Raw genomic sequence first — 26501 nt, 5'->3', positions numbered from 1 at the left:
ATGTTGTCATCAGAAGCTGCCTGGAACGCTACCAACACGTTTGCAACAGAAGTCCTTAAAGACTTGCGTTCCACCGAAAGAAAAAGAGCAAATAGCAGAAGATAGAAGGAAGATAGTTAACACCTTAGCCACCAGAAGGAAGAGCAGTAGCTAGATCCTCCCTTCACGAAGTAATGCCTGACGGCGGTTTCCATGAGGGATTAGAGGAAAGAAGGAAAAGGGGTTTAGGGTTTAGTGGGTAGGGGCGTTAGTGTCGAGCTAGTATGACGCTGCGTCAAGTCGCCACATATCCAGGCCAAACAGCTATGCCTAGAATCCGTAAAGGATTCCCTACAAAAACACACACACACACACACACACACACACACACACACACACAACTGAAAAGTGAAAGGTGCGCGAGAAATGATGCGCACCAAAAACGTTACTATCCCATTTGATGAGTAGGTTTTACTTTCCATATTTTTCTCATACCGGGCGTCTTATATGAAAATCGATTCTTAAGGAGTAAACTCCAAAAAGGGAATCTCCGTTATCTAGCTATAACTTCGAAAATATTCAAGATATCTGAAACTTGAAAAAAGATCCTAAAAGAGGAGAAAATTTCAGTAAAATAAGTCCCGACTCCTGAAGTTGTAGCTCCATTACTTATAATTTTAATTTAACGTAGAAAGTTCCGTGCGGCCGTTTCGGTGCATAGGCATTACCGCCAATCAAAGTATTCAACACAAAATAATGTTTTTATAACATTCAATATTAATTTAAAAATCTGAATAAATTATGGTGTCATTTAGATACTTGAAGGAATATAGCCCCGCAAAAAACGATAGAAATTAATTTATATTATTAACAAACCATTACAAACTCGATTTGTATTTTAATATAAATTTTTTAAAACTTAACAAAAATATGGTTATAATATTATAATTTTTGAAGTTATACTTTTTTTGGCGCGTTAGGCAAAAATGATGAGGGTAAATTTTTACGATGCGCGGGCTTGTGACCATGTTTCACAAATTTAATGGGCAGTCGAGATGAATGACAGATATTAAATGGTTCGATTCCATTTGGTTCCGAACGGCAATTAGTCGATTTGTAAAAGTCCCTACCTTTGAAATATACGAAACATAAATATTTCGAACGTCGTTTATCTCACATGCTATTTTTTCATATGTCTTCTAGACCCATACGATAAGTGTTTAGTTATAAAAATGTGTCGTTTGATTATAATACCGAATAATAAATGACTCGAACATGACATTTTCCAACGTTCTCAAAACCCGCATACAAATTGCCCCGATGTTTTTTTAGTACATTTAGCTACCGTCGGTAATTTAAGAATTTTAGAGGAAATTAAGTTATCATAAAATCTAACGGCGAATACATTTATTTAAATGAGGCAAATGCTATCAGAGTTAAAATGAACGGATTAATACATTGAATTTAATATTTTTATAGAACATATTAAAAAAAATTTTTTAATTTAGCTGAGCTGTCGAAATTAAAGAATATTAATGATATATGCATATAAATACAGTAAAAGCTCTTAAAAGTTACCCAAGTTGTCTTTCTTACTCTTATTAGTGTTTTATGAGAAATTGAGACAGAACTACGGTAACTTTTAACAGCTTTCACTGTAGATATGCAAATAGACTTTATTTAATTTTTGGTGAGTTACACTTTTAAAAATTTTTTTATAGAATATTATTTTTATGATAAAAAATTATTTATTAAATAAACAACTACACTAGTAAGCACTGCAAGAAAATCGTAATGTTGCAAAATTTTCTTATTTATTGTACTGATAACAATTATACAGAAAATTATACCAATCTTTAATATTATCAATATTATTACTTTAGTTTATTAAATAGAAATCCACTATCTTCAGTTCAAAGCAAACTAATCCCATTCACTTATCGTACGTAGTTAGATTAATGAATCAAGTTATCTGGAATAGAAAACGTGATTTTCATAAAAGTACAGAAACATTTCGTAAATCAATTAAACTTTGATTATTTTCATAACAATTTGTATCCAAACTTCCAAATTTCAAATGGTATCATCAATTCTTATTTATATAATGAATCGATTAATAGAGACAATTAAAACTACCAAAAGTTATATATATAATAGCCCGAGAAATAGGATCGCTAATCTAATCAATGATAATTGCTCGCACCTTGAATTATTTGACACTTCGATCACATCGTTAGTATCATCGGTTAAAAGACTGCTTCTAACCAATAACCACTAGCCTCTTAATAAGTACAATTTCATTTCATCTTGCAATAATTACTCTAGAGATATTTTTTTTTTTTTTTTCTATAATACTAATAATTTAAACTTATAAAGTAAATGAAATTGATTTTATTTAATGAGGAGGAGGTTATAATTGAGGATGGTTTTACTTGTATCACTGTAGAGTGTTTTACAAGGGAGGGTGGGGAATTATTGTCTCTCCACTTTTTTCTCCGCAATATAGTCTCTCAACCCCGTCATTATAACTCTCAACCACTTTTTCGTCCCCACCCCCCTGCATGTCGGGATTTTTTCTTTCATGCCCGACACACATGTGCTGCGACTGTGGCCGACTTACGCGTTATAATCAGTACCTGCATTTGCATTACGGTCTTAAATAGTATGGAGGTACTTCTATAATGACATTTTACCTCCATAACTATATGGGAAAACCACAGAAAACCCGACCGGTAATGAGGCTGGCAATGAAACGCACATATTCTTAGTTTATAATCATTGATAAATATTGGTGCGCGCCGGAATCGAACCCTGGTCCCACTCTTTCGAAATGCAAGTACCGAGCCGATTAGGCTATTGCCAACCTTGATTTTATTCAATTTAATTTTAATTTAATTCTATTGAAATTTTAATACTCTTTTTACCTTATTTTTATTTTTATTTTATTTTTTCACTCATAACCAAATTTAATTGATGTAAATCTAATGTATAAAGCCGATTGGCGTATGAATAAATGAATTAATAAATAAATAAATAAATAATGACGGTATGTAATTGGTATAGTTAAGAGTCACACTTACAATGATTCTTTGGAATGCACGGATTATTTTAGAGCATATTGGGCATAGTAAATCAGCTTTCTGATTAATAGCTTGGTTTGTAAATTTCTGAGCACATAAGTTACAACCAAACCAGTGCCAACAAGGAAGACTTATCATATCCCCAATATTTTTTTGACACAAGGAACATTTTGAATGTGCTAAGTTGTTAACTATAACAAAGAATGTAGAAATTAATTAAAAAAATTAAACTGATAAATTAATCAACACCCGGGAAAAAATGATCAGATCTGATCAGACATGAACAGGCATGAGTCTTCAGGTCTGATCAGGTATGAAAAATGACCGGGTCTGATCAGACCTGGCCAGGCATGTTCAGGTCTGATCAGATCTGTTCATGTCTGACTCGATCAGGTCCATAAAAAAAAAAAAAATCGGTGCCGACGGGGATTCGCACCGTACACCTCGCGCTCTTCAGACTGACACTTTACCTCTTGACCAAATGATTCATCTTAACTTGAGAGTATCTTTCGAGCTACTTCAAGTAATTCAAATTTTATACATGATTTATCCTTATAGTTAACGGAGTTCTATACCTAATTTATTAATTATTAATAATTAATCATATATTACAGTGATTTATTCGGAACGGCTATGTATTTTTTTTCGCTCCATTAACATATGGTTCTACACTGAGAGAGAATTTTATTCAATAGTAATAAAACAGTTTATTTGGACTTGAAAAAAAAATTTAGTTAATATTAATAAAATTATATTTCATATAAATAAAATTATATTAGTATTTAATAAAATTTCATAAGTATTTAATAAAATTTTCTTAAATACTAATATGTGTTTATTAAAATAACCACGAACGACGCTTTCGTTTGCTGTCATTAATACGAATATTAAGTCATTAAAAGAAATAATCTCAAAAAAAAAAAATTAATATTCATCAATTAATTATAATATATTCAAATATATTTTCACAGTAAAGTCTTTTAATAAATAGTATTAAGATTTTTTAACAAGACATCCTAACCTAACCTATTTGTTTACTTCATGACGAATCACATGTAGAGATTTTTAATAATAAAAATAAATAAATATTCGATTGAATTTATGAAATCATAGTCTTTATTTTTAACAAATGCGTCCCTACATTGTCTGGTTTTCTGCTTCTGTTTTCATTTTATTAAATAATGTCTAACTCTTATCGATTCATTTGTGAAATTTTTAAATTTAAGTGCATAAAAATTAACATCCACTCGGATAACAACAGTTGTAGACTTTGTATTTCAAAATATAGTTCCGACAAAATTCAATTTTACTTAATTATTTATTCAATTAATTACTGATCAATACTTGTTAGTTAGTTGATTAATGAATTTTCTTTATATTACATGTAGATAAATATTCATTACATACTAAGAAACATTTATTAGTATTTAATAAAATTTTTATTAGTATTTAAGGAAATTTAATTAATATTTAATAAATTTTTATTTGGGATTAGCCAAATAAACGTTTTATTAAATAGTAATAAAATTTCATTACTATTAAATAAAATTGTCTCTCAGTGTTGGCTAGATATCAGACATGGACAGGTCTGATCAGGTCTGAGCGTATTTAAGGCTTCAGACATGAACAGACATGAGCAGGCATGAACAGGTCTGATCAGATCTGAACGTATTTAACGCTTCAGACATGAACAGACATGAGCAGGCATGAACAGGTCTGATCAGGTCTGAGCGTATTTAATGCTTCAGACATGAACAGGCATGAGCAGGCATGAACAGGTCTGATCAGGTCTGAGCGTATTTAATGCTTCAGACATGAACAGGCATGAACAGGTCTGATCAGGTATAATTTCAGGCCTGATCATACATGAACAGGCCTGCTCAGGTCTAATTTCAGGCCTGATCAGATATGAACAGGTCTGCTCAGGTCTAATTTCAGGCCTGATCAGATATGAACAGGTCTGATCAGTCCTGATCATTTTTTCCCGGGTATATATATAATATACATAAATATATGAAAAATTGATGTGGGTACTCAAATGAAAAGTCTCGATGAGTGTAACTCCAGGATGAGCTTATATCGTAGAAAATATCATCAATAGACAAAATACGACGTCATTTCTTAATTATTGAAATTTTTTAAGCTCATCCCGATGTTACACATTAAGAGCTTCCATTGAGTACCCACATGCATTTTTGATATATTTTTCACATATACATATGGGTGATTCTCTGTAAGGACGTCTTAAATCTGTACAAAATTGTCCGATCAAATTATTTTTGATTTTATTAGAAAAAAAATTAACAAGGGCTACAAAACTATCAGCTTAATTATAATAAATAAACAGCCGAATTAATTTTTGCTTTTTCGATAGTTGTGTATCTTTTGCCATAAAAAATGACAGGGGACTGACTGCCAGGGGACTGATTGTTTTTATCAAATTAAGAAAAATCAAGCAAACTATTTCAATGCATTCAACTTTTTAAGTTCTCAATGAATGTTTACATTAATTAGAATAATATTAAAACTTATGGATCCCATTTTATAAATAAATTTAATTAATTATCTATCATTGGCTATTAACTATTAACTATTGTCTGAAAAATATATAATATGTTTGCTATTATATTTTTCCCTACTTTAAGCACTGTATTTAATGTACACTAAATGTTAAAATTATGTAAAATTGATGGTCTTGAGGGAGTCTTGACTCCAAGATCAAATAAAACTTATTTATCTATCTATCTATCTATCTAAATTATAAACAAAAATAGCTGCCAGGGGACTGAGTGTTGAAGTGGCCCAGACACATATTTCCAGCACAAACGGTGCTTTGACACTAAATAAAATGGCGATAAAGCGCTAACAGCCCTATAGTTATTAACTTAAGGCTAATTAGATCTTTATAAACCTTACAAAAGGTAAAATAACATGCAAGAATTTTTTTTTTTGGCTTTGAACTTCTGGCAGGGGACTGATTTTAAAATGCCTGGGACAAACTTTGGTTTAATGAATTGAATGAAACAAATTAACTTTGGGTACTTTTTATTGAAGAAGATTGTTAGTTAACTAATTAAGTTTATAAACATCATGGACCAAATTATATATTATTGACGAATAACTTAAAATTTAATCTTAAAGTTTTAATTTTGGGACTGGGATAGCCCAGGGGACTGACATTTCGGTAAATTACGAATTTATAGCAAAAAAACAAAAATTTATTCCATTTTAGTTTTTAATGCTCCAAATAGAAATGTTTTTTTACTTTCGTAATAAATTTTTTTTAGTAACAAAATAACAATTTTTCTAATAAAAAAATGCCTGGGACAGCAAAAAACATCCTTACAGAGAATCACCCATATATATTATATATATAAATTTATAAAATATATGAAAAATTGATGTGGGTACTCAAATGAAAGCTCTTGATGAGTGTAATGGAATGAGCTTATATATTTAAGAATATGAATATTTAAGAAAGTACAGTGCAATTTAAAAAAAGTCGATATGTAATTAAGCAAATTTTATTTAATCATAGTTGGCAATTCTCGGCGGTCACATAGTGACTACAGGTTGCTAGTCTTTTATATTTTTCTACAACGATGTCTACCGAACCATGCAATTAACCGATTTCGACGTTCTTCATAGCAATCGACGCCGATAATCTAATATATAAAATTCTCGTGTCACAGTTTTCGTTGCCATACTCCTCCGAAACGGCTTGACCGATTTTGATGAAATTTTTCGTGCTTATCCGGTATCTATGAGAATCGGCCAACATCTATTTTTCATCCCCCTAAATGTTAGGGGTAGTCCGGCCCCAAAATTTTTTTTTTTATTTTTTAGACAAAATTTTTAATTTCTATTTTTTTATGATACAACATACAAAAATACATACAGTCCTCAATTTTCACCCTTCTACGATCAACAATTATTATTTTGCTATCTCAGTGTAACTCTCATATTAACTTTTAATCATTCCTATTTTATCAATAATAATTAAATTATCAATTTTGAGTGTATTTTGCATGATTAGTTAATCAAGTGATTTTATAACCTCAAAAGTACTCAACACGTGACACGAGCTTCCAATAACAACGGATTTTGTGTTGTAAGTATACTTTTTTTTATTTATATCGAAAATGTTGTTGATCTTATAAAAATGTAATTTTAATTTAATTTTATTAAAAAAATGTAATTGAACAATTAAGATTTTCATAGTTTCCAAAAAATCAATCATTATGAATCTTTATTTTGAAATGTCAATGAAAATATTGGTTGTATGAAAAAATTATAAGAGACAATGTTTTCATAAAATTTAATTTTTTACTTTTGTTTGAAAAATTTTTCCATAAAACTTATATTTTTGTTATAATTTCATAAATTAAAACTAATCATTTCAAAACTGCGGCAAAAATCCTGGCCTTAATTATACTTTTAACATTTTTCATCATTAAATAATTTCATTAATTCTATTTATGTATGTTTTGTACAGTGAGCAATGCCAAGAAAACGCAAAGGGGCTGATTTGAGCCGCAGTACAAGTAAAGCTCGAAACTTGCGAAATAGCAGATCCGAAAGAACAGAAGAACAAATTCAGCAACAAAATACTGATGCACGTGTCAGAATGGCGCAATTGCATCAAGAAGAGCCAGAAGATACACGAGCTGAACGCAATGAAGTCAGAAGATTAGAACAACGACAATCACGCCGTTTCACAGTCAATAGATGAAGAACAAATGACCAACAACGACAACAGGTACATCGAGCAAAAATTAATGAAAAACGTGATCGAAGCCAGGATTTTAAATGGCAAGTTTAGAGGTGAAAATATACTCATACCACGGATTCCTATTATACCTACAGATGTGCCAATTCAATTCAAACGTATTCAGTTTCCGATTAGATTGGCATTTGCAATGACTATCAACAAATCCCAAGGTCAAACGATGTCTGTTTGTGGATTAGATTTGAGAACACCATGTTTTTCACACGGACAATTATACGTGGCATGCTCTCGAGTGGGTAAATCATCCAGTTTGTTTGTGTTAGCTAAAGATGGACTAACAAAAAATACTGTTTACGCTATAGCATTAAGAGATTGATATTGTTTAATAGTGTTACTGTCGTAATTGTTTAATTAACGATGTATAATTTTAAGGAATAAATTATAATAACTTAAAAATAATGTTTGCCTTTTGTTATTTTTATATTCCCTCATCGTTCACAGCGCTCCATGCTTATTTCACGCATATACCACATTCTTACATACATACAATATACACATTCTAACATACATACATACTTACAATAAGTAAGCTATTTTTTGTCTACACTAGAAATTACTAGGAAATTATTTATATGGCAAAACAACGTTTGCCGGGTCAGCTAGTCAAAAGCTATAAATTAAATTACGACTACAATAACAACCCGACATTAATTGAATGAATTATTTAAAAAAAAAACTTTTTTTGAATTATTTCGAAAATTTTTTCGAAGATTTTCGAAAATCAGGGTACAACTACTAACTTCCCGATTTTTTGAAAATCATTGATATTATAGCGGGAAGTTAAGAAAAATACTTGTATTAACAATTAAATTTAATATCTAATTTTAAAAATTTCCATTAATCATTAAAAAAAATTTTTAATTTTATATATTTCTATTAACCATTAAATTCAATATTTTAATTTAAATGATTTTTGCTGATCATTTTAAAAATATTTTTAATGATAAATATTTCCATTCACAATTAAATTAAATTTTTTAGTGGAAAATTTTTTCATCAGAGAATTGAATTTAATGAGTTAATGAAAATATTTTTCATTGAAATTTTCACAACTCTGGTCGATTCCTACTATTTGTCGATTTTACATGGAATGTCCCAATCTATTGCCAACTATTTCTTTAAATTTCGAAATTAAGTCATTTTTAAATGGCTGTAACTAGTCTTTTTGTAGAGATAATCATACTTTTGCCTTTGAGTTTTGTAAAGCTCGAAGACTCTACTTTAAGAATATAAAATGGTTTTTTGTAAAAAATTGCGTAAATTATGTGTAAATTCAATTAAATACAAAAAAGAATTTTTCCCATGTTAATTTAATGGGAAAGTAAAATAAAAATAGCGACCCCTTAGAGTTGAAGTATGGGGATCATGTTTGGTGAGGATTTTTTTTGTATCAAATAGAAACATTTAAGAGGGTAAGAGTTAAAAAAAAAATAGGACGACGGTTGACCCTAAAAGTCATCCCTGCAACTTCCCGCTAATTTCATACTTAAGCGCTCAAAATTACACATTACGTTTTTTAATTCTTCGAGCTCAAAAATATGATTTTTGCGTCATTTTGAGCTCTTCGAGCTCAAATCTCTAATAGCAGTTTAATAAAACACAATTTTTAAAATTTTCAAACATTAATAACTTTTGAATGAATGAATCGATTTTCACGTGGTTGGCGGCATTCGACGCAGTTTTGGAAGCCCCACAAAGAACAAGTTTAAATCGATCGAGCCAGGAATTTCGAAGTAATTCCGAAAAAACACTTTTTTCGGTTTTCTTTCGACAACGATAACTAACGAACGAATCAACCGATTTTGACCGAGCTTACAGTGATCGTGGTTTTTTGATCTTAAGAGCTGATTGGATTTTGGAATCGATCGGTGAAGCTATTTAAAAGTGATTCCAAAAAACCACATTTAGAAAAATTTTTTTAACTTCCCGCTAAGAAAATTGAAAATTTTCAAAAATCGGGAAGTTATTGTTTTTACCCCATTTTTCGAAAATCGAGTTTTCATCAGATCTCGACGTTTTGAGGTCCTAGGAAACTTTTCTGACTATTCCCGCGGTGATGTCACCGTGTCTATATGTATGAGTCTGTGTGTGTGTGTGTGTCTTTTTTTTTTTTTTTTTTTTTTTAAGGGGGGGAATCCTTTTTACGGATTCTGGGCATAGTTGTTTAGCCTGGATATGTGGCGACTCGACGCAGTGTCATACTAAAACTCAACGCTAGCGCCCCTACCCACTAAACCCTAAACCCCTTTTCCTCTTTCCCCTAATCCCTCATGGAAACCGCCGTTAGGCATAACTTCATGAAGGGAGGGTCTAGCTACTGCTCTTTCTTCTGGTAGCTAAGGTGTTATTTTACCTTTCTTCTAATTGTTATCATTTGCTCTTCTTCTTTCGATGGAACGCAAGTCTATAAGGACTTCTGTTGCAAATGTGCTGATGGCGTTCCAGGAGGCTCTTGATGACAACATTGCTTCTACTATTGTCTCTGGTTGGATTTTCTTCTTTAGGATCATCTCCAGCTCATCTCGCTGTGGGTAAAATCGTGGGCACTCAAAGAAAACGTGCTCCACGTCTTCATTGATTCCTGGGCAGGACGGGCACTCCGGTGAATCATCATGCTTGAAGCGGTGAAGATACGTCCGAAAACATCGATGTCCTGACAAAAACTGCGTCAGATAGTAATTGACCTCGCCATGACTTCGGTTTAGCCAAACGTCGATCTTCGGTATGAGACAATGTGTCCATCTCCCTGTTGTCGCGGAGTCCCACTGCGATTGCCATCGTGCGATGCTGTTCTGCCGTTCTTCAGCTCTGAGTTCCTCGGCACTTTGTGTGGTTGTCCTCTTTCGTTCCATCTTTCCTCAGCTAGGACTCTGAGCGGCAAAGTTCCGGAAATGACACACACTGCTTCCTCTGATATTGTTCGAAAGGCGCTTGCAACTCGTAGGGCACTCATACGATAAATTGGTCCAGCTTTTCTCCATGAATCTTGCACCTCTAGTGCGTCAGCCCAAATGAATATTCCGTAGGTGAGCGCCAATGTGACTACTGACGACAATAGTAGCCTCCTGCTCTGTTTTGGGCCTCCGACATTCGGCATCAATCGTGCGAGACTAGCTCTCACTACTGACGCTTTCGTACAGACGTGTTCCACTTGCTGTTTGAAGTTGAGTCGGGCATCAAGCATCACTCCCAGATATCGTATATGAGGTTGTGATGTGATTTCTCGGTCACCGACTTTTAGCTTAATTGTTTCAACTTCTTTTCGGCTGGTAATAAGCACTGCTTCGGTCTTCTGCTTGGCCAGTTGTAGGTTCACTGTATCCATCCACTGGTTGATCTTCTCAAAAGTGATGTCAAACAGATGTTGAATCTCATCGAGGTGTTTGGCGACAATCACTGCGGCAACATTATCCGCATACGCTACCAGTTTGACACATCTTGGAAGCTTCAGTCTCAGGAGCCCGTCATACATGATATTCCACAGAAGTGGACCAAGAACAGAGCCCTGTGGCACACCACCGGTTATATCATACTCTTTCGGACCATTCTTTGTATCGTATTTCAGCACTCTATCTGTAAAATAGCTAATCACTAGTCTGCGAAGATATGTTGGCACGTTCTTCTCGTCGAGAGCTTGCATGATGCAGTCCCAATTAGCGGAATTGAAAGCATTTTTGATGTCCAAGGCAGCCACCAGGCAGTACTTCTTCGTTCCACCCTTCCATCTAGTTCCTGCGATTGCCTCTTTGGCCGTATTAACAACCAGGTTGATCGCGTCCAGTGTTGATCGTCCTTTCCGGAATCCATACTGGTTGTCTGTCAAGAGTGGGTCGACTACTGCATCTATTCGCTGATGGATGATACGCTCAAATATCTTACCCGCCGTATCATGCATGCAGAGTGGTCGGTAGGATGACGGTTCTTCTGGCGGTTTCTTTCCTTTAGGTAAAAGTACTAACCGTTGCTGTTTCCACTTACGAGGAAAAGTCCTCTCCTTGAGGCATGCGTTGTAAGCGTCTAAAAATAATGTTGGTGCTGCCTTTATGATAGTTTTCAAGGTTATATTAGGAATTCCGTCCAATCCCGGCGTTTTATTATGTCCTACCCGATTACAGGCCTCCAACAATTCTTCTTCAGTGACAGGTGGAATGTCGTCCAGTTCATCTTGCGTTGACTGATAATTGAGACTGTGTTGCTGTGGAAACAGCGCAGTGACGATTTTCTGAAGGAGTTGGGGACACGTAGGTGACGGCATTTGTTGTTTCTTCAGGTGCGTCATGACCACCTTATACGGCCGACCCCACACGTCTTTGTCGACCTCGTATATGAGCTCTTTCCAGCATCTTCCTTTGCTCTCTTTTATGGCCTTATTAAGTTCACGACGAGCTTTTTTGTACTCTGCGATCAGCACTGCAGAGTTAGGTCGTTGATAGCCACGCTGAGATATTCTTGTCTTTCGATGACACTCTTTACGGAGGTTGCTGATATGATCATTCCACCAGTGTACCGCAGGTCTTGAATTCATAACACGTTTGCGAGGCATACTGGCATCACAAGCTTGTGTTACTCGCATCATCAGGGCCTTAGTATGTTCTTCTGCACACCCAGTCTCTATCGGATCACTATCGAGGGTTGTTAGCAATACTTCTGGGTCAAGAGATTTCACCTTCCAACCGACGGTGTTAAATTGCTTGATAGGCCCCCTGAGGTTCTGGTCCTTTGACGTTTCCCAGAGTATCGCATGATGGTCACTGGCAGTGTAGATGTCCAGTCCCTTCCAGTTAGTGTTACCTTTAGCAAGGCTGGTACTGACAAAAGTGACGTCTACAATCGAGCTTGCGTCACCTTTGGTGTAGGTCGGCGTGTCACCACTGTTGAGCAAGACTACATCTAGTGTAGAAAGAGCTTCTAGCAGCTCTCTTCCTCGTGCATTAGTCTGCTTACTGCCCCAGTCCACTGCCCAGGCGTTAAAGTCCCCGGCTATCGCCACTGGATGATGTTGCTTCGCGTCCTCGGTCAAGTCGATCCAAGAAGTCAGTAAACTCAGCAATTGAAAGGCTAGGTGGTGCGTAGCAGCTGTAAAAACGGATGCCATCTACTGATGCTGCTACAAAGCTAGCGCTGCCATTGGTAGCTACACTCTGGAAAGGGAGCTTACCACAAGCCCAGATCACAGCTTTCGTGGTGATATCCGTCTCCCAAGGTTGTCCAGCTAAATGTTTATATGGCTCCGATAAAAGTACAACGTCGAGCTTCAATTCCCGTACTGTCTGCATAAGCAGGTCATGCGCAGCTTCGCAGTGATTGATGTTAAGCTGCAGTATCCTCATGTTCATTTATTTGTCAGCTTCTGGAGTGCTTCTTAGAAGACTGGGCATCGGCCAGAACCAGACCAGTGAGCAGTGTCCTGAGAGCCAGGTTTTTCCGCACATAATGCACATTTCACTTTATTTGGGCATTGAGCAGCTTGATGACCTGTTTGCTCACATTTGATGCAAAGCCCAGATCGGTCGACTTCGCTTTTACATTGGGCAGTAGTGTGCCCAAAGTGCCCAAAGTGCCAGCACTTATAGCATCGTAGTGATGTCTTAACTGCTCTGACACGGCAATTTACCCAGCCAATCCTTATTTTGCCTGTCTTTCCGAGTATCTTCTGCACTATTGCTGCTGGCAATCGTACCGAAGCAGTTTGAGTACCTCTGTAGGCCGGTCGAATTTTAATGACATCTTCAGGTATTTCGTAGTCATTTCCAGCTGCCTCTTGTAAGGCCTTCCGGACATCGTCTTTAGTTGTTTCGTCGTCAATGTCCCGGATTTCAAGCTGTTCCTCTGGGCCTTTACAGATGACTTGCGCTTCTTTTTTAAGGATGCTCTTGATGGTCTTCAGCAAAGCTTGTCCTTTGTCTGCGGTCTTTCTGGAAAGCGTAATGAGCATATTCCCATAATTCGTCTTTTGAACCTTGTCAACGACGTCACGGGTCTGATCTGGTGGGACATCTTTTTTAATCCGACGCAGTATCTCGGCATATTTTGCCTTCTCAACGGGTCGAATAATTAAGGCATCTGGTTTGGTGAATTTTCGCGGTTTTTTCCGCTTAGGCTCCGGCCGAGATTTGTTCACCGGTTGTTTTGGTAACCGCTCTCTCGCTTGCTCCTTCTTCTCCTTCTTGGATTGGACCTTCTGCCATTCAGTCACCTCTTTTTTTCCGGCGTTCTGCACTGCCGTGTTTTTCGGAGGGCTTGGTTTCAGGTCCTTTTTCTTCACAACTTGGCTGATCGTTGAGTCGGGAGAAGATAGATCTTTTCTCTTAGTTGACTTGCTGCTAGTTCTGCTTCTGTCTTCCGCGACTAATTAACCGTCACCTTCGGCTCCAGTGTCCATTGCTTCTTCATTCACGACAGTTGCTTGGATGCTTCTCTCAGGTGTAGTGCGAGAAGTGCGTCGTACTGTTAAACGCCATTCTTCATCAAGTTTCTTGAATCTCTGGAGGGCATTGGCTACGCTGGTCGTCTTGGTCTTAATCTCCTTGTGGATATTGACCTTAGGTTAGACGAGGTCATTTAGCTCACTGGTTAGCTTTTCAAGGCGTTCCAACGCTTGCGACCGCTTCATTTCAGCGCTTGCTTCAATCGCTGCTTGTTGGGCATGAAGACCGTTTTCACTATTGTTGTTTTCCTGAATTTTACTCATACTTTTAAATCCACCAGCGCATCGTACGGAGTGGAGCTGGTTGTCATAACTAGGAACGGGTGTACCCTCGGAGATAGTACTCCTACCCCAGTCCCCTGAGGCCTAGCCGACACTTAGCCAGTCCCGGAATACACGGACGGACTAGACTCGCTCGGAGCGGTGAAGATTCCGATCTCTAACACTCACTGCGTACTTCCTGATCAAGGCCCGAAGTGGCTGGCTCCTGATCTACTGCTGCAACTTACACCTCGGCAGAGCAAGCTCACATCAGCCGTGGCCTGCATCGTCGGAAACTACGACACGAGGTTCCGGTCACTTCCAGTGGGTCACAGCAGGGAACGATCGGCTTGTTAGGTCAGTTAGTGTGACCAACCCATTAAAGGGGAGTTTTGTCCACGGGAACGTATTTTATTTGGCTCCTACCCTCTGTACCAGGTACAGCGAGCGTTCTCCCATCTGCTACGAGGAGACGCCCCTGGTAGCAGTTTCTCCTCTGCCCCAAGTGTGTGTGTGTGTGTGTGTGTGTGTGTGTGTGTGTGTGTGTGTGTGTCTGTGTGTGTGTGTATATATATAAATCTCTCATAACTTTTGAACGGATTATCTGATTCGATTGAAATAAGCAGCGTTCCAAAGAGTTCCTTTGTCCTTAGAATTCTGATACTAGTTTACAAAATTTGAGTCTATGAATTTTGAGAAATCTCAAAAATAAAGATTCCAAAAATTTGTTTTTTTTAATTATCTTTTAAACGGCTGAACCGATCGATTCTAAAAACTATTCAGCGCTTAACCTCAAAAAACTACGTCGATTGCTACCAGCCAGGTGAAAATCGGTTGATTCGCTCGAGAGATATCGTTGTCGAAAAAAATTGTAAAAAATGTTTTTTTCAGAATTACTGTGAAATTTTAAGTCTGACCAGGTTGCGCTGAAAATTTTTCAAATAACTCAAAAAACTGCGTTGAATGCCGTAAACTGCGAAAAAATCGGTTTATTCATTCAAAAGTTTTTAAAGTTCCATAAAAAATCTTCAAGTTTCAATCGATCGAGCCAGGAATTTCAAAGTAGTTCCGAAAAAACACTTTTTTCGGTTTTCTTTCGAAAACGATAACTCACGAACGAATCAACCCATTTCGACCGGTCTTACGGTGATCGACGTGGTTTTTTGATCTTAAGAGCTGATTAGATTTTGGAATTGATCGGTAGAGCCATTTTAAAGTAAATCCAAAAAAACCATATTTCAAAAAAATTTTTTTGTAGTTATTTTGAGATTTCTCAAAATTTACTGGTTTGAATCGGTTCAAATTCACAGGAAATCTAAGTTTGAGGGGACTCTTTAGAACGCCGTTTGGTAGGTTCCGATCGGTTTAGTTGTTCAAAAGTTATAAGCGAGTCACACACGCACACACACACACACACACACACACACACACACACACACACACACACATCGGGACATGGGTGTTTTCGAGAGTATCTACACCGCTTTAAGCACGATGACTCTTCGGAGTGCCCGTCCTGCCCAGGAGCTGCTGAAGACGCGGAGCACGTCTTCTTTGTATGTCCTCGTTTCGATCCACAGCGTGAAGAACTGGAGAGGATCCTGAACCAGAGAATGCAACCAGATTCACTAGTAGAAGCAATGTTGTCATCAGAAGCTGCCTGGAACGCTACCAACACGTTTGCAACAGAAGTCCTTAAAGACTTGCGTTCCACCGAAAGAAAAAGAGCAAATAGCAGAAGATAGAAGGAAGATAGTTAACACCTTAGCCACCAGAAGGAAGAGCAGTAGCTAGATCCTCCCTTCACGAAGTAATGCCTGACGGCGGTTTCCATGAGGGATTAGAGGAAAGAAGGAAAAGGGGTTTAGGGTTTAGTGAGTAGGGGCGTTAGTGTCGAGTTAGTAGGACGCTGCGTCGAGTCGCCACATATCCAGGCCAAACAGCTATGCCTAGAATCCGTAAAAAGGATTCCCCCCCCTACAAAAGAAAAAAAAACACACACACACACACACACACACACACACCTGCGGCAGAGGAGAAAATGCTACCAGGCGCGTCTCACCGTAGCGGATGGGAGAACGCTCGCTGTCCTTGGATGACACTAGGTCTCTTAGTTGATGAGGTACAGAGGGTAGGAGCCAAATAAAGTACGCTCCCGTGGACAAAACTCCCCCTTTAATGGGTTGATCACACTAACTGACCTGGCAAGACGATTGTTCCCTGCTGTAACTCACTGGGAGTGTCCGGAACCCGTGTCGATTATTTCCGATGATGCAGGCTACGGCTGATGTGAGCTTGCTCTGCCAAGGTGTAAGTTGCAGTAGCGGATCAGGAGCCTGACACTTCGGGCCTTGATTAGGAAGTACGCAGTGAATATTAGAGATCGGAATCTTCACCGCCCCGAGCGAATCTAGTCCGTCCGTGTATTCCGGGACTGGCTAAGTGTCGGCTAGGCCTCAGGGAACTGGGGTAGGAGTACTATCTCCGAGGGTACACCCGTTCCTAGTTATGACAACCCACTCCACTCCGTACGATGCGCTGGTAAATCAAAAAAGTATGAGTAATTTACAGGAAACAAACAAGAGTGGAAACGGGCTTCATGCCCAACAAGCAGCGATTGAAGCAAGTGCTGAAATTAAGCGAACGCAAGCGCTGAAGCGCCTTTAAAAGCTGACCATTGAGCTGCAAGAGTTTGTCCAAACAAAGGTCAATATCCACATGGAGATAAAGACAACCGGTGTAGTCAATGTTCTTGGAAGATTCAAGAAACTGGACGAGGAATGGCAGTCATCACGACGACGCATTCAAACTGAAGTTGAGACGGAAGAAGCAATGGACACTGGAGCCGACGGTGACGGCGAATCTGCTGCTGAGGACAAGGGTGAAACTGACACAAGGCTTGGAAAGAGAAAGGACCGAAATTCGCCAGAGCCAACCGACAAAGTCACATAGAAGAAGGACTTGAAAAAAGCCCTCCCCAACGACTGGCAGGGCAGGGCGACGAACCTAAGAAGGCGACTGATTGGGAAAAAGTACAGTCTAAGAAGGAGAAGAGGAAGCTAGCTAGAGAGCAACTCTCAAAGCAGCCGCCAAAGTAGCCCAGGCCAGGGCCTAAGCGGAAAAAACCACGCAAATGGATCAGACCCGACGCACTGATCATCCGCCCGGCCAAGAAAACAAAGTATGCCGAGATTCTGCGTCGCATAAAGCGGTACGTTGTAACGGGTGATTATTCCGCTCAATTGGCCCCTTAAATTAAATTAATTGAAATAATAAAACTAACAAATGAATCTAAATTAGTTAATAAAAGGGCGCCACCGGGATTTTTAATCGCGGTTCCCGGATCCGGAACCATAGCTGATCTTATCTACAGGGAGAGAGAGTGGAGGAAGGTGATCTGAAATGAATAAATTTTTATTTAACAACGGTACCAAAAAATTTATTAACAACAATATAAAATAACAACATGTTCACTCGCACGTACACTGACTCACTTAAGACTAACTTAACACTATGACTTATTACTACCGAGGATTCCGGGCTAAAACCGACGCCTCAACTTAACCTAAGTAGCCAGCAAAGCACCTCGTACAGAAGCTATCGTATACGAGGGCGATGTGTAAATTCCTTATAACTAACAAAAATTCTTAATCCTACAGTACCCTCATAAGGAGCGCTTTACTGCAGTTTCTAGCTACGTCGCGCTGTCCACCGGACCCTCACGCTCTTAGACTATACGAACTACTCTACTCGGCAAAACATCAACAAGTAGAGAATGTACACACTCTAAAACATATATCCCGCACGATCACACACATAACCCGCTCACACACATACACACACACACACACACACTGGCTCTACTTAACTTTTATTTTTGACTTATAAAATTAAACTCAAAAAATTTCAACATTAATTTTTACTAAAATTTTTCAGTCATTAGCTCGCAAATAAAATTATGAATTATTTCCACAATTAATAAAATAAAATTCTCAAGAACTCAGGATTAAAATCGACGCCTAAACTTCTTCCAAAATTACCACGAGTTTAATACTCAACACAAAGAAAATTCCGGAACATTCGACGGACATTTTGTTGCAATTTTTACTCGAAATTTAATTATTAATTCTTAATTATATAAAATATTATCATAAAATTTCATCAATTAAATTTCACTAATTATAAATTCCCGGAATTAATGTCCACGTTTTGTTAAATTAATTTCGAAGGAATTTTCCCAAGATGATGAAATTAAAATTATTTATTATATTTCCCAGGCCTTAATTTCAATATAATAATTAACCGCGTGGAATTTTGGACTAGATAATTAATGAACAATTATAAATTACCTCAATGTAAAATTAAATTCCGAAAAATTATCCACGGGTATTTCAATCTGGAATTACGTCGCAATTTCTCAATAAATAATTTCCAATAAATAAAATAAATTCCCAATAAACAACAATATAAATCAATAAATAATGATAAATAAATGATAATTCAATTGTTATAATTTATAATAATGGTCCAGTTGTTAATTTTACAATTTACTGCGTAGTATAATTCACAAAGGAATTAGCGCGCTCAAAATAGACGCCGGTGTACGTAACTGCGTAGCAAGCTTTGACCTCGGGTATACGAGCGGCGCTTGCCCTATCGTGAGCTGCCGATTGGAATTTTCTCGGTGTTCAGAAATTAATTAATATTTTATTAATGAAAATGAATTTATTTAAGCCAATCTAGGATGTTAATAATTATTAACCGGCCGAATCAATAATTTAATTTCTCACGACTCCTAAACCCAAGAGGTCTAGAACATTCCTCGGGTATAAAATCCCCCAAGAGGAATGCTTACAATGCTAACGAATCAAATCAATTAAAATAATTAATTATTATTAAGCAAATTATTATAAACAATTGAATTATCAAAATTTAATTAATAATGAGAAGTAGTAAAATTGATGAGCCGGGTATACGACCCCTTTGGCTCATCAAAAATGTGAAAGTCTCAATACCTGGTTAAATTTGTGCTGAGGAAACTATTTGTTCAAAACTGGCTTCCTTCTTGGACTTTTTGGCTGCTGATGTTGTTGAACTGAGCACTGCACCACTTCTAACTCACCGCAGCTACGCGATCAGCCAATAAACCTCAGACTTACCCCCATTTAACGCTAATGGGTCCCGAAGACCGAGACGCGCCAGTGCTGCGTCGAATAATTATCATGCGTGATCGGTTTTACCGATGCAGGGTAAATAACCCTGTTACAACGTCCCAGATGAGCAGGTTCGTTCAACGGTAGATAAGATCAACAAGACCAGAAGTGGCGACTTGTTGATTACGATTTCGAGGAAGAGCACTGACAAAGGCCAAGCCCTCCAAAAGACGATCGCAGACATCCTTAAGGAGGAGGCCAAAGTGATCTGCAAAGGACCACAGGAGACCACCGAGATCCGAGATGTCGATGACGACACGACGAAAGAGCATATTCAGACCGCTCTAAAGAGGGAAGCTGGAGAAAATGTGACATTCCACTAGAGGCAATCAAAATCCGTAAAGTCTTTAGGGGTACGCAGATAACCGCAGTGTTACTACCAGCAGCTGCAGCACAAATGTTACTGGAGGGAAACTGCAAAATAAGGATCGGCTGGGTCAATTGCCGAATGAGAGCAACGAAGAGACCCATACAATGCTTCAAATGCTGGCACTTTGGGCACTTCGGATCTCAGTGCAAAAGCGAAGTCGACCGGTCTAAGCACTGCATAAGGTGCGGAAAAGAAGGACACAAAATTGCTGATTGTAAAAATCCAGCTAAATGTGCACTCCCTGGCGGTTTCGGCGACACGGTGAAAGCACGGTCGAATGACGGTTGTTTCACGGTCGTTTCACCGTATAAAGTTCGTTCTTACCGAGCGATCTGTCAGTCAACATCGGATACCGTTGTGAACGATATCTACTATAAATTTATTGAATATTTACGGTGCATACACAAGTGAATCTACGACGTTATGACCGACACTGTACGCTCAATATACTGTCCAAATACGGTGATTTTACGCTACTATCACGGACAATAAAATAAAAAAAAATATTGCGGAAAGTCTAGACCGAGACTCGAACTCGATTCATCTGGTCGCGCGCCCAAGACTCTACCAGCTAGGCTATCTAAGACACTGCACGAAACATTTGATTCAGTCACATCATAAGGTGTCAAAACCAAGTCATTTTTTTTTTCATTGCACAGATAAAAATAGCTTAAATAAAGTTATATTTTTTCCATGACTTCAAAATAATAATCGTAATAAATGATTCAAATTTTTGATGATTACGAAATTCTTAATTTCGAAATTATGGTGAAATTATTAACTGTATAAAAAAAGATCTGGAAAAGAAATTGCTAAAAATTGAATTGTTAAAAAAAAATATCTCATAATAATTTTTCTTGATAACAAACAATTTTTCCGTAATTTTGAAATTAAAGTTTTCGTCTCTAAAAGAAAAAAAAAACCAATATTGATTATTATATTTTTCATAATCAAAAGGTATTATAGTTTCTAATTTAAGACTATAAAAAAAATTCAACACTTGTAAGCCATAAACTCTTCTGAAAAGTATTGAAATGATGGATCTCTGTTGATTGCCTGTAATCTGATTAATTTTTTATAATTTTACTTTGAAATAAACAAAATTACAATAATTTAATATTTTTTTTTAATTTTTCATCCCGATTAGTTACTGAAAATTTCTCATTTACCTATCTTTTTATACACTTTGAGTATTTTTAATGAAATAAAAAAAAAATATAATCAGCACTTTTTCATTGTTAACTAGTAAAAAATTCCTGACTTACCGACATTATACGCTCGTTTCACGGTCGTTTCACTCACAGACTACTGTGCATCTACCACCGAGTTACGGTTTTTTGACAATTTATATGTTTTCGAATGACTGTCAAATGACAGACGATCGATCGATGATCTACGATTTTTACTCAGGTAAAAAATCGGAGAAGTCAAGTAAAAATTTGGTTTTTCGAATAGTGAAGTATGATAACTATACAGAATAAAAATCATAAAGTAACAGAGAAAAACTTTCACAATGATACTCGTCGTTCACTGTCAAATGACGGCCGTTCGATAGTCAACTGACGGTCATTCGACGATCATTTGTCGACACTGTGAATTTATGGTACATTCACCGTCGTTTCACGATCATTTTACCGTGACCACGAATCCGCCAGGGCTGTGCGTTGAACGGCACGGCGTAGAAAAGGCGGCTCACTATGCAGGCACGAACAGATGCCCCGTCTTCCAAGAAGCGCTCCAGAAGATAACGAAGCCAAGAACATGAAGATATTGCAGCTCAACCTCAATCATTGTGAGGCTGCGCATGACCTGCTCATACAAACTGTGCGCGAATTAGAGGCAGACGTAGCACTTATAAGTGAGCCTTATAGACACCTGAGTAACCAACCCTGGGAATCCGACAGCACTAACAAAGCCGTCATCTGGTCTTGCAGTAAATGTCCTTTTCAGAGAACAGTCAACAATAAAGAAGCCAGCTTCGTAGCAGCATGGGTAGATGGCCTCTGCTTCTACAGTTGCTATGCACCACCTAGTCTCTCTAATGAACAGTTTGAAGACTTCCTTGATCGGCTAACTGAGGATGCAAGAAAACACTTTCCTGTGGCAATAGCTGGTGACTTTAATTCCTGGGCAGCAGACTGGGGCAGCAAGTTCACTAATACACGTGGAAAAGCACTTCTCGAGGCAATGGCCACACTGGACGTGATCCTTCTTAACACCGGTGATACGCCAACGTATACTAAGGGAGAGGCAAACTCAATTGTCGACCTCACATTTGTCAGCAGTTGCTTAGCTCGAAGAGGTTTTTCTTGGAAAGTCTTGAACATCTACAACGCCAGCGACCATAGTACGATACTATGAGAAATATAAACTGGCCAGAATCTAACAAGAATCAACAGGAGCGCTAGCGTGGTTGGATGGAAAGTTAAATCTCTCGACCTCACTGCTTTAGTAGTAGCCCTAGAGTGCGATCCGATCATCGTAGAAACTGCTGAAGAGAAGATCAAGGACCTAATGAGAAGAGTCACCCAGGCCTGCGACGCCAGTATGTCCCGGAAATGTGGCATGAATTCAAGACCTTCGGTGCACTGGTGGAACGATCACATTAGCATCCTACGTTCAGAGTGTCTTAAAAAAAGAAGAAAGTCTCAGCGTGGCTACAGACGACCTAACTCCGCAGAGCTGTTGGCAGAGTATAAAAAGGCCCGTCATGAATTGAACAAAGTCATCAAAGAAAGCAAAAGACGCTGCTGGAAGGAACTGGTCACAGACGTAGAGAAAGATCCATGGGGCAGACCGTATAAGGTGGTTATGACCCACCTGAAATGCCAGCCAATGCCATCACCTACGTGTCCACAGCTCCTAAAGAAAATTGTTACTGCGCTGTTTTCCCAACAGCCAGTATTCACCTACAAGTTGGAGCAGCTCAATCCTGAAGACATCCCAACTATCACGTTGGATGAGTCGATAGAGGCAGGCAATCGAGTAGCGAATAATAAGGTGCCGGGATTGGACGGAATCCCTAATATTGCCCTGAAATCAATCCTTAGGGCAGCACCGGCATTATTCCTGGACGTTTACTATACATGCCTGAAGGAAGGAACTTTTCCCCAGAAGTGGAAACAGCAACGGCTAGTGCTACTTCCAAAGGGGAAAAAGCTGCCGGAAGAACCCTCATCCTACCGACCACTCTGCATGTTAGACACGGCCGGAAAGATATTCGTGCGCATAATTCATCAGAGAATAGAGGCTGTAGTCGATGCACTCCTGCATCATGCGGGCTCTAGAAGAAAAAAACGTACCAGGATACCTTCCCAGAATGGTAGCGAGCTACTTCACAAATAGGGTCCTGAAATATGACACGAAGAACAGTACGGAAGTGTACGAAATCACCGGAGGAGTGCTATAGGGATCAGTCTTAGGTCCTCTGCTATGGAACATCATGTATGATGGCCTCGTGAGAATAGCATCGCCTACAGGAGTCAAACTTGTAGCATATGCGGATGACGTAGCTGTCGTGATCGTCGCAAAGCACCTCGAAGAGATAGAAATGGCATTTGATATTACATTCAGACGAGACAATTTGTGGATGGACATGGTGAACTTGCAACTAGCCAAGCATAAAACCGAGGCAGTGCTCATCACCAGTAGAAAAACGGTAGAAACTATCGTTGAGAGTCGGAGAACAAGAAATCACATCAAAACCATTTATCCGTTATCTGGGAGTGATGCTGGATGCCTGACTCAATTTCAAGCAGCAGGTAAAACAGGTCAGTGACAAAGCGTCAGTAGTGAAGGCTAGTCTTGCACGGCTGATGCCTAACATCGGAGGCCCAATGCGGAGCAGGAGGCTACTATTGTCATCAGTAGTCACATCAGTGCTCACATACGGAATATCCATTTGGGCTGATGCACTGGAAACCCAAGAATCATGGAGAAAAGCTGGACCAATATACCGACTGAGTGCCCTACGAATAGCTAGTGCCTCCCGCACAATATCAGAAGAAGCAATGTGCGTCATTGCCGGAACACTACCTTTTAAAGTTCTAGCAGAGGAAAAACGGGCCCTTTACCAACGAAAAAGGTCAACTGCACTGAGCCCTGAAGAACTTAGAATTGAAGAACGGCAGAAGAGCATAGGCCGATGGCAACTACAATCGGATGCTGCAGAGAAGGGTAGGTGGACGCACCGCCTCATACCTCGGATCGACATTTGGCTTAACCGGAATCACGGCGAGGTCAATTGCTATCTCACACAGATGTTGTCGGGACACGGGTGTTTGCGAGAGTATCTGTACCGCTTTAAGCACGATGATTCTTCGGAGTGCCCGTCCTGCCCAGGAGTTGATGAAGATGCGGAGCACGTCTTCTTTGTATGTCCTCGTTTCGAACCATAACGTGAAGAGTTGGAGAGGATCCTGAACCCGAGAATGGAACCAGATTCATTAGTGGAAGCAATGTTGTCGTCAGAAGCTGCCTGGAAGGCTACCAATACGTTTGAAACAGAAGTCTTCAAAGACTTGCGTTCCACCGAAAGAAGAAGAGCAAATACCAGAAGCCAGAAGGATGGAAGTTAACACCTTAGCCACCAGAAGGAAGAGCAGTAGCTAGTTCCTCCCCTCACGAAGTAATGCCTGACGGCGGTTTCCATGAGGGATTAGAGGAAAGAAGAAAAAGGGTTTAGGGTTTAGTGAGTAGGGGCGTTAGCGTCGAGTTTTAGTATGACGCTGCGTCGAGTCGTCACATATCCCGGCGAAACTGCTATGCCTGGAATCCGCAAAATGGAATCCCCCCCCCCTAAAAGAAAAAAAAAAAAAAAAACAGAAATCAGATACTCAAAAAAGACTGTGTGTTTTAATCTTTGGCAGAGCTCATATTATCTTGAGTATACGAAAAAAGTCTTTTGTATTTATTTATACTCATTTAATTTAATTCATAAATTATAGCCAACTATTATTAATAGTTGCAGGTAATAAATAATACTGACGTCGGAAAAAGATTTTCGACTTCGGAAATAGGATTCTGATACTCATTATCAGAACAGACTGTGTCGGTTCAATCTTTTGCAGAGCTGATCTTGATTTCAATATATGGAAATCGTCTTTTTTGATAATTTATATTCATTCAATTCAATAATAAATTATAGCCAACTATTATGAATAGTTGCAAGTAATAAATAATACTGACATCGGAAAAAGATTTTTAACGTTGGAAACAGAGATCTGATGCTTAGAACCAAATGTGTTGGTTCAATCTATTGCAGAGTTGATTTTGACTGAAGTATAAGGAAAAATTTCTTTTTAACAATTTATATTTATTCAATTCAATTAATAATGTTATGTCCTAGACATTTTTTTAATTTTCATTATTTTTTATATTTTCTTGTTTTATTTTTATCTCTCAGTTATTTCCGTTTAAATATTATTACAGTAAAATTTATTTTCCTTATGACTCAACGTGAGTATTTAGGTAGTTCAAAATGTGTTTGAAACTACGGTCGGCGCAATGCAAACAATGATTTTAGATAACAGTCGCCTGCATGAGCCACGTTGAATGGAATTATAAAGAATTTTTGAGTATCACATAAAATAATTTTAGAGAATATCAACTAGAAATATTAATAGTACAACGAATAATTTAAGAAATATTTAATACGACTGTTTAATTCAGAATAATTGAAAGTCTTTAAAAATATGAGAGTTAACAATAAACTCAACAAATATAGTTATTAAATACTGAAGGTAAAATAAAGTAATAAGGGAGATTTAAGATATATTATATAAGAATAAAAGGATTTAAGCTAAAAGATGAATTTTTTTTTTATAAAGTGAAGATGTTTGAAAAATCAACGTACTGAATAAATTTAGGAAATAATGTAACAAAATAGTTTCAAATAGAACATAAAATATTGTGCGCATAAGAATAAATGTGTTTGTGTGTGTATTGATGTGCCTATACATGGACAGATGTATATACCACTAACTTTAGGAATATACCTATACCCTTGTAAGAGATAACACACAAGATAGTCGATGCACAGCTAGTTTCCCGGAACATTTAGAGAGAGGGTGGAAGTCCCAAACTAGAGAGCTAATTGGATACATTGTCCCCCTACTGTTTCAATTATCGGACCCACCTAAACTCTCAGCCCCGGAAAACTGTCGTCGTATCGCTCTCTCGTGTCTAGGACATCCTAGTGTTAACATCGTCCTAAGAATATTCAAATTAAATACAAAAAAAATAAAATCAATAATTACACCAATCTATAAATATTAAAATCGTAAATCAAGAATAAAGTGTTAATTAAAATCAGTTGTAGTGAAAATTATAAAATTAATTGAAAGTGACAAACCAGGTATAATTTTAAAACATTACTTATTGT

At 37.8% G+C, this 26501-nt stretch overlaps 1 long non-coding RNA gene across 1 annotated transcript; it reads right to left on the bottom strand.

The window, feature by feature from the left end:
• Positions 1–341: 341 nt before the first annotated feature.
• Positions 342–26501, bottom strand: LOC123270737. Its single transcript, XR_006510684.1, has 3 exons — positions 26490–26501; positions 7664–7669; positions 342–527 (listed from the first exon to the last, which is right to left on the bottom strand). It is a non-coding gene; the product is annotated as an uncharacterized LOC123270737 (long non-coding RNA).

The sequence above is a fragment of the Cotesia glomerata genome, linkage group LG8 (genome assembly GCF_020080835.1).
Source record: "Cotesia glomerata isolate CgM1 linkage group LG8, MPM_Cglom_v2.3, whole genome shotgun sequence".
NCBI classification, from domain to species: Eukaryota; Metazoa; Arthropoda; class Insecta; order Hymenoptera; family Braconidae; genus Cotesia; species Cotesia glomerata.
Note: the sequence above shows the minus strand (reverse complement) of the source record. Positions and strands in the feature narration are given on the sequence as shown.